Raw genomic sequence first — 13,663 nt, forward strand, 5'->3', positions numbered from 1 at the left:
GGCTTGATGATCCCTTCATCACCATTCCGTAGCTGGACAGCGGGGCTCTGCACCAGCCCAGGACAATGCCTCATAAACGTGATCAGCACTAAATGGGCCACTGTCAGTCATTCCATTGCTGAAGCAGGGCCACATTTTCCAGCTTCATGCCTTTGCTTAGCCTGTTTTCTGCCCCTGGAGTGTTGAGTCTGATGTGGCTATGGGAGGATGTAAGTAGTGCAGGGGGAGAGGGAGGCCAGATCCCCAGAAGGGAAGGTTCAGCTCAGGCACGGGCTTTAATGCACACTGAGGAGTTGGATTGCATCTTGAATGCAAGGTGAATAAGGAATTGGTCGTAAAGGATTTTAAACAGTGAGAGACACTGTTTAAAATCTGAGGCTACAGTCTGAGGAAGGGGCAGGAAGGAGCTCACAATGAGAGGCAGGGGGACAGGGCAAGAAGAATGGCAGCAGATCAGGAAGTAAGTGAGATTCAGGGATCTGGCCTCTGGGCAGTGATGGTGAAGACCAAGAGGGGTCCGACAGGCTGACCTACTGTGAAGCGGACGGACCCTGCTATAGGTCTAGGCCAGAGCAATCCAAAGCAAAAGTGCTGATCTGCTTTCAAGGTATCAGTCAAAAGATGCATGGATTGGGAGGTAATCAGAAAAGACGGAAAGTAAGTGAGTCGAACCCGAAACTCACTGACTTCCTTAAAAAATAAGACAAACATGAAACTGAAAATGGACAGCAAAGAAAAAACGACACTAGGCATGATTTCAGGGGTGTGAGATCCAGCCCTGTGTGGGGCTCTGCCCTTCCTCTCCCTCTCCCTCGCTGCTCCCCCCCACCCCTCCCACTAACTGGCTCACACATGCAGGAACTCAAGCACTCTCTCTCCCCCCAAAACAAAACAAAACAAACAAACAAAAAACCGACAACAAGCATATGAAACCAGTAAGACAGTAACAGAAAACAGCACTGGAGAGACAGATTTAAAAGTATAGTTCCAAAGAAAAGGAAGAGTGGCTGTAATTCAAGTTGATGAGCAGGAAGAGGGGAGCAGGAAAGGAAAAATCCTCAATCCCAAACACTCTAAAAATTATAAAGGGTGATGATAAGCAAAACCAACTCTTAATATTCATTGCCTAGCCAGCTGCATATTTATTTATTAATTAGATGCTATAAAAATCACTAGGGAAGATGCGCTCTGCCTGGAGCTCTTAGGATAAACTGCTTTTATGATTTAAAAACCAGTTTCACGTCATAAAAATTCAGTAACTTCAACAGATCTAGGATAAACTGTTGAAAAAAAAGAAAAAAGAAACAAAACCAGGCACACAGCAAACAACTTATTAGACATGCAGGATTCATCTTCCAACAGTAGAACCTACCTTCCATTTCATAATATCAAAAGGTTTAAATGAATAATTTTGTTTTTAATCAGTATGGCTTTGTTCTCATTAGTACTTTAATAAACATACTTTAACACAATTAAAAACAATGAGAGGATTATGGAACCTAAAGCAGATGAAGAAAACAATTACCTAAGAACTCACAATCTTCTTTCACAGAATAAGATTAGGTAGTAGTTTGAGATTTAAGCCTAATTGTTATTCATATAGTTGCTTCTTTATTGCCTATGGATATGGTCAAAGAATTTTTTTTCAATTACAACTCTTCCAGTCTAGGATCTATTCTTTAAAAATAAAAACTTACACTGTATGCTTCTTTAAATGCCCTCAGGTAACCCAGGTAGAGAAGAATTTCTCCTGTTTTTAAGGTACACCCAAGTAAGTTACATAGTCCTTTGTAACTTGTTCCCTGGTTCATCAAGCCTAAGAGTAAGGAAAATCTTCATTCCATGTAAGCCAAATCCGTTATCTTAGAATCTGATCCTTTTTTCTCCTGTGCTCATCATGGTATATCTGATGTGGTTCATCACTGTTGTCTGTACTATAAGTGATCTTATTCCTGAAACGTGAATGCATTCTTGACCCTGCTCTTTGCAGGCTAAATACTCCAACACTCAATATTTTTACTTAATTTTTAAAAGTCTGTTCAATTTCACTTGTTTTCTTTGCTGAACCCTCCCTAAAGTTTTCATATTCCTCTCAGCTTCTGGGAACCTCAGATACTGAATGAAATACTCATTTTTTTCTTAATGTATCATGGAAGATTAACTGATCAACACAAAACACAATCCTAGCTAATAAAACTACCTTGATAAGGACATCCAGATTGTGTCAGAAGCATTTAGAAAGCAACAACCATGATGGATTAGAGTTCTTTTTCCCCACTGTGACACTGGGATAAGGGTGGGCTGGAGCACACACATTTTATAGAATATGTTTTACAACATCAGGAAAGTGGTAGGAAGAAGTCAAGGTACTGAAGGGACAGAACTGGTCTCTCTTCTTCCTGTGCCAAATTTCCACATTGCATTCAACAATTTCTCTCTCAGAAGAGCATTCAGGCAGAGACCACTTCTATTTTTGGGGGGTGAGATAAATACAAAAGACAAAAAAAACCCAAAAACCCTTAAGACGCCTCCTCATGACAGAAACAAGTTCATAGCAGAAATTGATAACTCTTGGCATCAAAGAAAGCGTTTCAGGCTTTTAAGGAAATATTATCATGCCGACATGGTTAATTTCCTGGTTCTATCTAAGCACTGTGGCATGCTTTGAAGTGACAGCGTCTCTCCTTGGGGCTGTGTTTCCCTAACATGCCACTGATACATGGACCTCACAATGTGAATACTGGGCATCAACATAAGTTGTGCTGAGGGAAAAATCCACATACAAAAGTGTACAGACAAATAAGCAGGAAGTAGAACAAGTGGGACACGGAAGCCTGGCTTGAATTTAGGCATCACTGGGACTTCCTTTCCTTTCTTCTTTGTCATATTTAACTACTGCAACACATCCATTTTTATAGCTTATCACACAAAAGCCTGATTTCTCCAAACACAAGGGTATTTTGACCGTCTAGACTAGAGGCAGAATTTGTTCCTTTTGAACACCAAGTTTGACCAGTTATCCTGAATTCATGTACTGTGATTGGAAAGACAGTTTGGAGACTCTAAAGTCAAATCATTTCACAACTTTTACTTAATACCTCACTCTAATCTCAAGGGGCAAGCGGTTCACTCCTGAAGAAAAAGTGACTGGGTTGGTTACTGTCACTGACAACTTAAAAAAAAAAAAGTAATTAACATTAATATGGCAATAGCTGGAATACTCTAATAGGAAAGGGTATAGGAACCAACTTTTGTTTCAGATGAAACTGAAAAGAACCCTAATGCTCATAAGGGACTCATTTTCAGCTTCTGGTTTCATTTCTTGTTGAGATGTGTTAACAGCTAGAAATGGGCTCCAGACACAGTATACCCAGATTCATGCAGCTCTTTCAGGGGGCAGCTTAATGAGGGTCTCAGGCAGCACAGATAGAGTGCCCTAATAAGCTCTCACAAGACGATGGAAATAAAAGGAAGGTTAAACTACTGTGTAATATGAGAAGTATAGAGTCCATGCTCCAACCGTCAGTGACAACTACTGGAGCATTGGATCCTCGCAAGACAACGCGCTCACTCTTACAGCTACAACTTCCAGGGACACCAGGAACCACAGGTTACATCTATGGGCTGAGTACTGAAATTCACTCAATTTATATCTCTCAAGGGCCCGCCATGTGCCAACCATGGTACTAGGCTTAGAGTTCAAAGGAGAATGGTAGAACGCCTGCTTCTAGAAGCTTATAGGTCATCAGCAGAGGCCTTAAGTTATTAGACAATAAAATACCCTGCGATAAGCAGTAGGGTAAGGATATGGACAGTATGACAGAAAATACAGGGAGGACCCCTAACCAGTGTTGCTGAATTATGAAAGGCTCTCCAGCTAAAATGATGTCTAGGCTGAGACCTAAAGACAGAGTGTGCCCTATTTAGGTAAAGGGTGGAGGATTTGTATATAGAAAGAGGGGAAATGGAAAGCGGAGGGGGGAACCTGCAGGAGGTACTGTATTCAGAGAGAATGATACATAAAACAGTCACAAGGCTTTGAAATAGCAAATGCCCATGAACGCCTTCTTCTATTGCATCATGGCCACTATCATCTTCCTGTGCACAACAAAAGAAGTAAGTATAGAAATAAGTAGACATGGAGAGATGCCCTCTCCCTCCATCAGTTCTCCCCAGTCTTCCAAGCTCAGCCCAGAGCTTCTCTGTCCCTCAGGTACATTTTTTTTTCAGACCCAATCTGAGATGCTTTCTGAAAAAGACATCAGTATATATTTTCCATGAAACTCATCTTTTTTTATATATATTTGCTTTGTTCCCTATCAAATAAACTTGAACTTACAGGTGTTAAGACACACTGACAGCCTTTCTTGATCTCAATCGTTGTCGACAGAAGTTTTCACCCCATGTCATGGCAGCCACCCAGTAGACTCTGATGGTTAGAAGCGTTCTGATTTCAGGGATATTAAACTGGGAAAAAACTGTGCACCCTCAGTCAGGAAGTAGGGTACCAACAATGATGAGCCTGATATTTACAGGGATGGTGATAACCTCTCTCTTTTCATGAAAACCAGGACTTTGATGCTCATCTATGGGAGAGCAGATAACCACGTCTGTTTTAGACCTTAATCTGGAATGGATTATCAAAAGCTCTTTAGTCATAAATTCCTCTTCAGAAATTTTTCCAACACAAATAAACATATGGGTGTAAACACAGTAACAATTCACAATAGTTCACTCGTTAAAAATATTTACAGTGTGCCCATAGACACCCATCTAAGCCTGGAGATAGATGAACTCTCGCAATGGCCCTGTGAAGTAGGTACTATGGTAGTCCCTATTTTATGGATGAAGAAACGGAGATCCAGGTGGTACATGGGCAGTAAGCAGTGAAGCCAGACCTCCTGTCTTCAGTCTGTTTTTTAAACCACTATATTTTACTCCCTCCAAAGCTATCATGATGTTTATCCCAGTACTGTTGATAGTAACAAAATTGACAAAATCTAATTTTCTAGTAATAGAAGATAGGTAAAAAGAAATTGGTATAATCACGTAATGGAATATTATGCATCAACTAAAAGTGATATTAGAGAAGAATATTTAATGAACTTGAAAGATGTTAACAATATCTTAATTGCAAAAAGTAGATTAAAAATGATAGGCAGGGCGCCTGGGTGGCTCAGTTGGTTGGGCGACTGCCTTTGGCTCGGGTCATGATCCTGGAGTCCCGGGATCGAGTCCCGCATCGGGCTCCCTGCTCAGCAGGGGGTCTGCTTCTCCCTCTGCCCTCTTCCCTCTTGTGCTCTCTGTCTCTCATTCTCTCTCTCTCAAATAAATAAATAAAATCTTAAAAAAAAAATGATAGGCACCACACGATCCAATTTTAGTGATATATTAGAATGAACCAGATGAAACTGCTATTGACTTAGGTTTAAAAGAGGCCAAATATCAGCAACTGTATATGGCTAAACCTAATATCTGGGAAGGAGGGGAGAAGAGAGAGCACGAAAAAAACAGAAAGAGGCAGACAGACAGACAGACATATTGAAAGGCTCTATGGTCAATGGTACCATTGGGAATCTCTGGGTCTTAAGAAAATGCTCGATTTTTCTTTTGCTCATTTAGATCAACCAGCTTTTCTAAATTTTTTGCAATCATTGGATATCCTTTGGCAATAAGAGAAGAGCATGCAGAAAAATGTTTTTTTTTTTAAATGGTTCGATCTGCTGAGCATTTCTATTGTGCCAGGTTCTGTGATCCATGCTTTAGACACCTCTTTCTAGTCATCACAGCAATTACAACAAGGTTGGTATCATTATTGCATTCAGCACACAGAGGATGTTTAGGATGAGACCATTTAGGTAAAATGTCCCCAAACACCTGGCTGGTAAGTGGTAGCATCAGTATTCAAACCCAAGAATTTCTGTGAACAAAAGTCCAAGCTTTTTTCATGTGGCCATCTGGCTCCTAAAGGAGTGAAATTATATGTTTTGGTCAAACAGAATGTCCCACGATTTCATCAGATATGATCCTCTGAGGCAGAGCAGCAAATGATAAGACCTGTCCCTGAGCAAGCCTATGGGGTCAGCCAATGACTCAATATTTAGGGGCACTGAAAATAGGAAATCACCTCAGTCATGAGGACATAGGGCATTTCTTGAAGAGAAAATAAAATGAAGATGTCAGATCTGAAGAGCTTCCATGAGTTGATAATGACTGTATGCAAACAAAAAAGCCAATAAACTCACTGTGAAAACAGCAATGATGTCATTAGCTTTAGGAGCACACCGAACTGAACACTAGACCCACATGGCACATGGCCAGAGTTCAAGGTCTGTTTGGTGAATGAATGAAAATGATCATGAATGCAGAGCACTATAACTAACTTTCCCAAGCAAACAAACCTGTTCAACCACTTTAACACTTCTAGGAACACTCCCCTCTCCTGACCCACTTTAAACCCTCAGTCCAATTTCCCATTCAAAGGATGGGAAGAGAGTGAAGGGGTTGTAAGACACATCAAGTTGCAAACACGATTTTCTTCAAATATCACCAGAACTCAATGAGATAGCTATAATCATTCCACCATTTCGTGGGCAAAATGGACTCAGTTGATAATTTGCTAAGTCACTTACCATTCAAGTAGCAAATGCAAGTGAATCACCCAAACCTGTCAATGCCTCTAAAGTTGTGATCTTGCCCTGCCCCCCCAAAATGGTAGACCATCCCAAGCAACTGATGCCCTTCAATTACATTCACTGCAGCTCCCTGACTTTCAAAGGAGAACATTCTAAGACAAAAGTATCACAGGTGTTTGAAAAATAATTTTTTTTGCCTAAAAGTGGTATTTCTCAGGCTTTAAAGTGCTAACAGCAGTGTCATCAGAATGGTTTTGATATGGAATGTCTCCACAGGTCCACAGACGCACACACGCTGAGAAAAACAAGGCATCGGAACATTCTTTGAACAAATGGCAGATAGTTTAGTAAATCTCGTGCCTTTGTGTAGAGGAAGAATAAGAAAAGGAGCACAATGAGAGATAAACAGAAATGCCAAATTGAGAGATGCTCTGGAGGAAAGAACAAGGGCACATTAATACATTGCCTCAACCTAAACACTCCTCAACAACAACAACAAAAAGGAAAGGATGAAGTCATTTTTCCCTTAGATTAAGGAGTAACGTTTACCATCAAGTTCACCTTGTTACAAAAGTCATCAATCACTAGCTGGCTCAAGGAAGGGTATAATCATTTAGCATCAGACAGACCTGGACCCTAGCTGACCTGTCTCACTTCATAGCCATAGAACCTTGAGCAAGTCCCCAACCTTGGTTACACTTAATCCTCTCTTTGCCACATAGGAATGGTTGAACATACTAATCACACAAAAAGTACTTGTTCGTATGTGTGACACAACACATATCAAGTGTACCAGAAATTTTATTCTGGCACAGTAGAACATCCCACCCCAGGAAAAAAGAACACCCTAGAAAGACATCCTTCAGCTGTACATAAAGCAAGAATGACAGGCCTGTTGCTGGTTTGTATTATTTGTTTGTCTTGCATGAATCATTCATGACAAAAAGGACACTTTGGTTCTCACAATGTGAGTTTCAAAAACAAATTGCCCACTAACTCCCTAAAGAAAAAAACAAGCTCTGGTATCATCCCTTTCAACCGTTTCCATAAAGCCAACTGGAAAAAGCTCAGGCCCACAGTGAAACCCAGTTGTTATGTCACATCCTATTCTTAATTGCCAACTAAGAACTGGATTTAGAAATTTCCCCTGCTTGCAGATGATCAATGTGTCCAGAGGAGTAGGCTTGTGCATGGAGCCCAGAAATGTAAAAGGAGGAATTTAGGAAAAAACGCATGAACTTCTTAGTAATCCTCCCGTTAGCGTGAAGAAATAGGTGGTCATAAATAAAATCTGGGGAATCTTGCCATATTAGTAGGCACCCACCCCACAGATTTGATTTTACTTCAGCTTATCTATGCCCACTAAGACAACAGAAGCAGGCTTCAAATGCACTTTGAACTTTAAGACGCTTTTCTAAAGCAACTGGCTCTAAATTACAGAGAACCAATTCTGTTGTACTTGTGTTAGGTCCAAAGAAATCGTAGATGAAATGAGCAGTCCGTGTTTGGTTGTCATTTTATTTTGGTTTTGTTGGTCTTGGTTTAATATCTCTAGCATCTGAGGAGTCAAACTCTAGAATTACATGGGGTTCCAGAAGCTTGCGGATACATCTCTACCAAACACTTACAGCAGGATAGCACTGAATCTTGGAACTCAGCTTTATCAGAGGGAAAGTGATGTCAGCTTATAATGCATAACTACCCTCACCAGGGTTGCTGTTCGAAGTAACTAAGACTCTTTAAGCGTCCTTAACATTTAAATGTCAAGTACCTGTTAGGATACAGCAGTCAGCCACACTGACTTGAAAATAGATTTTTTTGTGCCGTTTTGCTGTAATGTTCGCCATTGGCTTTAAACATAGGAAAATTTGGGACCACAAAAGAAATTAATAGGGATGGAAATTCATCCCTTCATATTCTAATATACAGACAAAGCATAAGTAAGTCACTTTCAGGAAAATCTCTCTACAGAATGAGTATCTTTCAGAAGGGACCAAAATAATCTTCCACAGTCTCAAAGGATAGAAAAACATGGCTCTTCTTGAAATATACACCCTTTCTTCCTAAGCTTTGGTGCCCTCAGGGTCTTTTATCTCCCTGTGATTTCATTCCTTGTGCTTCAGGCTAACAAGGCGTTGGTGTGTCATTCCCTTTGTTAATGTAGAAGAAAAGATCCTCATTCAAAACATCAAGTGCTTTAAAAATAAAACAACTTTGTAAAGCTTCTCCATCCATGAAGAAGAACAATAAAAATGTATTTTCCAGATCCTCTGAAAGCACTAAAACCTCATGTCCTTCACATGTCAAAAACCCCACTGGAGAGTTGACAGAGTGCCAACAGTCACTGTGGACAACCACCCAGCACTGTTGATAGTAATATTATTCAGTGGCTGAGAGAAAACCTTTATTCTTCTTTAAAAAAAAAAAAAATGTTTGTTAAATGAATTTTCAAAGCATGAAATGTCATTTTAGAACCTCAGCGTATGCTTATCTCAAATTATGAAGCAGAAAAAAGGGCGTGAAATGTTTATTCTTTAATGTGTCTAAATATAAATGTTGATGTCTCTCAATGAGAGCCTATTGATGACCCTATTCACAGGGCGGGAAAATCTCAAGGATATACATTGTAGGCTGAGATTAAGTAAAGGATTTAGGGGGATTACATTTATTCGCTGACGTCAAAAGAATAATAAGAACCGGGAGCCACTGCGGGGTGTCTTGCTTTATCAAGTCTTGTCATGTTTTCGTTCTTTGGCTCATGTATATTTTCATTAAGAATGTATTAAGCATTCTATGGTTGCTAAGTTCAGTTTGTTGAGCATATACTACTTACTTGCTCCTGCCTCACATGATCTACAGCCAGATTTCTTTCTCTCCCAGGAGAGACTGGTCCATGGTGAGACGCATCACAAAGCACCGTGCTAAGCGTTGCAGTGCACAGGATGCTCGAGGGACACAGAGGGTCTCTGTTAAGTGCGCTACACCTTTGGGCAGAGGAGGCAAGGGACAGGGAGAAGGCGAGGTGTGGCTTCAGGTGAGCATTGCAGGCTAAGTACTCGGGACCACCACTGTGCAACTAATTATCTTGATTCTGGACGTGGGGGGCCAGAGGGAGGAAGCCTTAAATGTTTGCTTAAAATCCCACAGTAAAGAAACTAGGCCCCCAAACCCTCCATGCTACTTGGATGGTCTGAAAAATTGAATACAGGTTTCCTGAAAAAAAGTTTTTTTTAACTATAGGAGACTACAAGTAATACCATAATGAAGGCCCATGTACACACAACTTAGAATTAACTGTTGTGAACACTGCATCACCATTGCTTCATCATTTGATGCAAGAAATAAAACCTGCCAGATAAGTCCCCTGTGTCTTCTTGTGCCTGGCTCCCAGCTCTTTCCCTTACTCCTTCCTCAGAGGTAACCACCATCATGATTTTAATGTGCATCCTTCTAGCCAGTGTGTATCCAGAAATAATACATTGTATCATTTTACATATTCATTAGTTTAACATAAAATGTGTCTGTCACTGTGCATCTTGCTTTTCCACCCAATATTATGATATTGAGATCTATTACTATTGCTACATCTGCTAATATAGTGGAATACTGTGTATCAATTTAGAGGCATGAATGGCTACACAGCATTCCTCTATTAACAGTCTCTAATAAATTTCTCTTTTCCCTTATTCATGGCCACTTTCAGATGTTGCCAAATTTCCACTTGTACAAAGATGCAAAGAATATATCCCCCAGTACCTGAAAGCAAAGGTTTCTGCAAGGTACATGGACAAATTATAAAGAAGTAGAAGAAAAATTACTGGATCACATGGTGTATGCAAATTAAAATTTTACTCTAGAGACAGGCAAATTGCTCTCTGACGTTACTCTGCCAATTTACCCTCATGAGAGCAGTATATGGAACCTTCCTTTCACATCCTTGCCAATACGTGGGATTGTCAGAGTTCTTCACTTTTGCCAGTGTGATGGCAAAAAATGACATCTTGTTCATTCAGTATGCATGTCACTGATTATTACAAAGAGAAGTATATTCTCATATGCTTATCAATCAGGTTTCCTTACCTCTAAATTATTTTATTGCATCCTTTGCCTATTCTAAAGTTGAGGGGTTTTTTTTTCTTATTGATTTATGGAAATTCTTTATGAATTCTATATACTAATCATTTGTTTTATATATTGCAAAAATCTTTTCCCATTCTTGTTTCTCTTTTAACTTGACTTACGATATCTTCTGTCTTGAAGTTTTTAACTTTGATGTGATCTACTTATTTTAAGCACTGATTTATAACATGGATAAATCTGATTTACATAATATTAATTTTATAACATAAGGTTTTTTTTTTTAAGTGGCTGCTTTTCTTTAATGAACAAAACTTCACAGTTATATACCAACATCCAGTTCAAATCAATTCCATTAAAATTTAAACTTTGGCAGTTACTTCCACTACTTCTTTGTAACAGTAGTGAGTTGAAACATTAGGTTTTCACAGAATTTTAAGATGATCCCCTCATTTATGGTCCAAGAGCTAGGCTCTTGCAACCTCACTCTATTGGAATAGTCTTTATCATTTTATTACTTTCTATACTTTTTTAGTTTTATACATGGCAAACATGATTAATTTGCTCCAGTATACAGGTACAAATAGGGGTTTGAAATTTTAAAAATCACTGAGGTTTTTCAGATACCTGGGTGGCTCAGTTGGTTAAGCGTCTGACTTCAGCTCATGTCAGGATCCCAGGGTCCTGGGAATGAGCCCCACGTCAGGCTCTCTGCTCAGTGGGGAGCCTGCTTCTCCCTCTGCCCCTCCCCCTGCTCCTACTCTCTCTCTCTCAAATAAATAAAATCTTTGAAAGAAGAAAAAAATAATAATAAAAATCGCTGAGGTTGTTAACAAATTAAAAGATATTTTGACCGAAGAAGGAAAAACAGTGATTAGCCCTTTTTCTTGTGTGCCCTGAAGAAACTTTCAAGTGTTTTAAAAAATTCTCTGATACATTCACAAACATAAGAAATCAGATATAATCATGAAAGATACTGGACTGTATAATATACCATCCCACTTAATTTCATCAAATTAACAACATATGATGAAATGTCTGTAGCTCTACTAAAATCAGGTATTTTACAGGTCACATAACAAATGAGCCTCCAGGACCACCTAATACATATCATTATTTCACTCTAAGCAGAACAGCCAGGAAATACATTTTTGCTGTCAGAAAATGGTTGCTATATGATTTGGAATAATTCATAGTCTGAATTTCTTTGCCTAATTTCTTACTGCTCATACTTCCACTTTGATACTAATTTAACAGCTAAGTTCTACATTGTCATATAAAATTTCCACCTTGAGAAGGAATATGTAGAAGTTCAGATGGCAGAACCATTAAGCATTCCCCATTCAAATGAAGGTTGACTTTCAAACACCTTTCTTAGTTTTGGGGCCACCATGTCAGAAGCTTCATCCTTCTACAGTAACCTTGAATTTTATTACAATACCTTTCCCTCTCTTGAGGGTAAGGAGCTCCCACATCCACATTTCCTCATTGTTCATGGAAAACCCTATCTAACATAGCTCACCTGACTTCTAACAATTTCATTGCAGCTGCCCATTTATGGATGAAGAATCTTGTGCTAAGTCACCAAGGAAGAACAGGCCCCCAGTACACATAGCTAAGGTCAATCGAGGAGCCACATGAGACTGAGCTACCTCAAGGCCACTGAAGGAAAGACTTTAGGGCATACCCTTTCTCTAGAAAATCTATGACTACTTCCTCAACTTCTCTGGATACTTTCCTTCTATGTTTGTGCACATACTTCCAACCCCTCTGTTCAACTGAAAGCTCCTTGAACAAAGAGGCAGAGTCTTATTCATCTCTCATGTCTCATTTTTATATCCACAACTGTTCCTGAAACATTGATGTCTTCATTCTTTCCTTCCACAAATATGTATTGAGCATTATGGTGTGCCCAGCACCACGCTGGACTTTAAGTCAATAAATCAGCTAGATAGCAGTGGGAAAAAAAAAAAAAAGCACAGACAAAATTTTATGGGGCCTACATCCTAGAAGGAAAGACAGAGCAAAAGCAAAAGAAAAAAACCGAAATATTTTCATATAGTGCCAAAAAGAACTTAAAAAAGAAATGCAATCCAGAATAATGGAGAATACTCTTTATATATAAAGCTTAGAGCAAGAACCTCTCATGGTAGTGGTGGTTAAGCTGAGACTTCAGTGACCTAGAGAAGCCAGCCATGCCAAGATCTAGGGAGAAGAGTATTCCAGGCTGCAGAAAGATAAAGTGCAAAGACGGAAATGAAACCAACATGTCCCATGAGAGGAAGGTGGAAGTTGGGCAGTGTGATACCCAGAACAGGAGTGGGATGACAGGGATCAGGGAGATAGGTCAGGACAAGTCAAAAAGGGCTTTGGAGATTATTCTATCATGGGAAATACTGGGGGGTTCAGAAAAGGGAGCAGTATTTACAGTTTTCGAAGGTCCCTCTGGTCTCATTGCAGAGAACGGATCCCAGTGGGGTCCAGTGAGATGTAGCAGCAAGGAGACTCTTGTGATCACCGACTAACAGTGAGTTGTGATGGGGCTTGGAGAGGGAGCAGCAGAGATGATGAAAAAAGCTTAGATTTTGTTCTATTTTGAGGTTGAACCAAGATTTTCTGATAAATAGATGCAGGCGGATATTACACGCAGTGACAAAAGAAAAAGGAAAAGCAGGCAAATGAATAAATGATATGGAACAGAGTTAATGACGTGATAGCCCAGCCTGGTGTTTGCAGCCACTGCCCGAGAACTGACAGGCGCGAGGAACTGAAACATCGACAGTGTTCTCGCTGTGCCAGAAGCAACATAAACCAGACATGAATCCATCTGGGAAGGACATCCAGGGTCGGGGGTTGGGAATAATGCAGAAAACTACAACAGGGCTTTGTCTGGGGAGCCTCCTGCCAAGCAACTATGGACAGAGGGAGGCTTCTGCTAAAGAAGGGGGTGG

General features: G+C 39.9%; 1 protein-coding gene across 3 annotated transcripts in view; it reads right to left on the bottom strand.

The window, feature by feature from the left end:
* The window catches only part of MEGF10 (multiple EGF like domains 10), a 349,303-nt gene that overhangs the window by 61,117 nt on the left and 274,523 nt on the right, over nucleotides 1–13,663 (bottom strand). The window lies entirely within an intron of this gene.

Source organism: Leptonychotes weddellii, chromosome 7 (genome assembly GCF_054177405.1).
Source record: "Leptonychotes weddellii isolate Sample4059 chromosome 7, ASM5417740v2, whole genome shotgun sequence".
Lineage (NCBI taxonomy): Eukaryota > Metazoa > Chordata > Mammalia > Carnivora > Phocidae > Leptonychotes > Leptonychotes weddellii.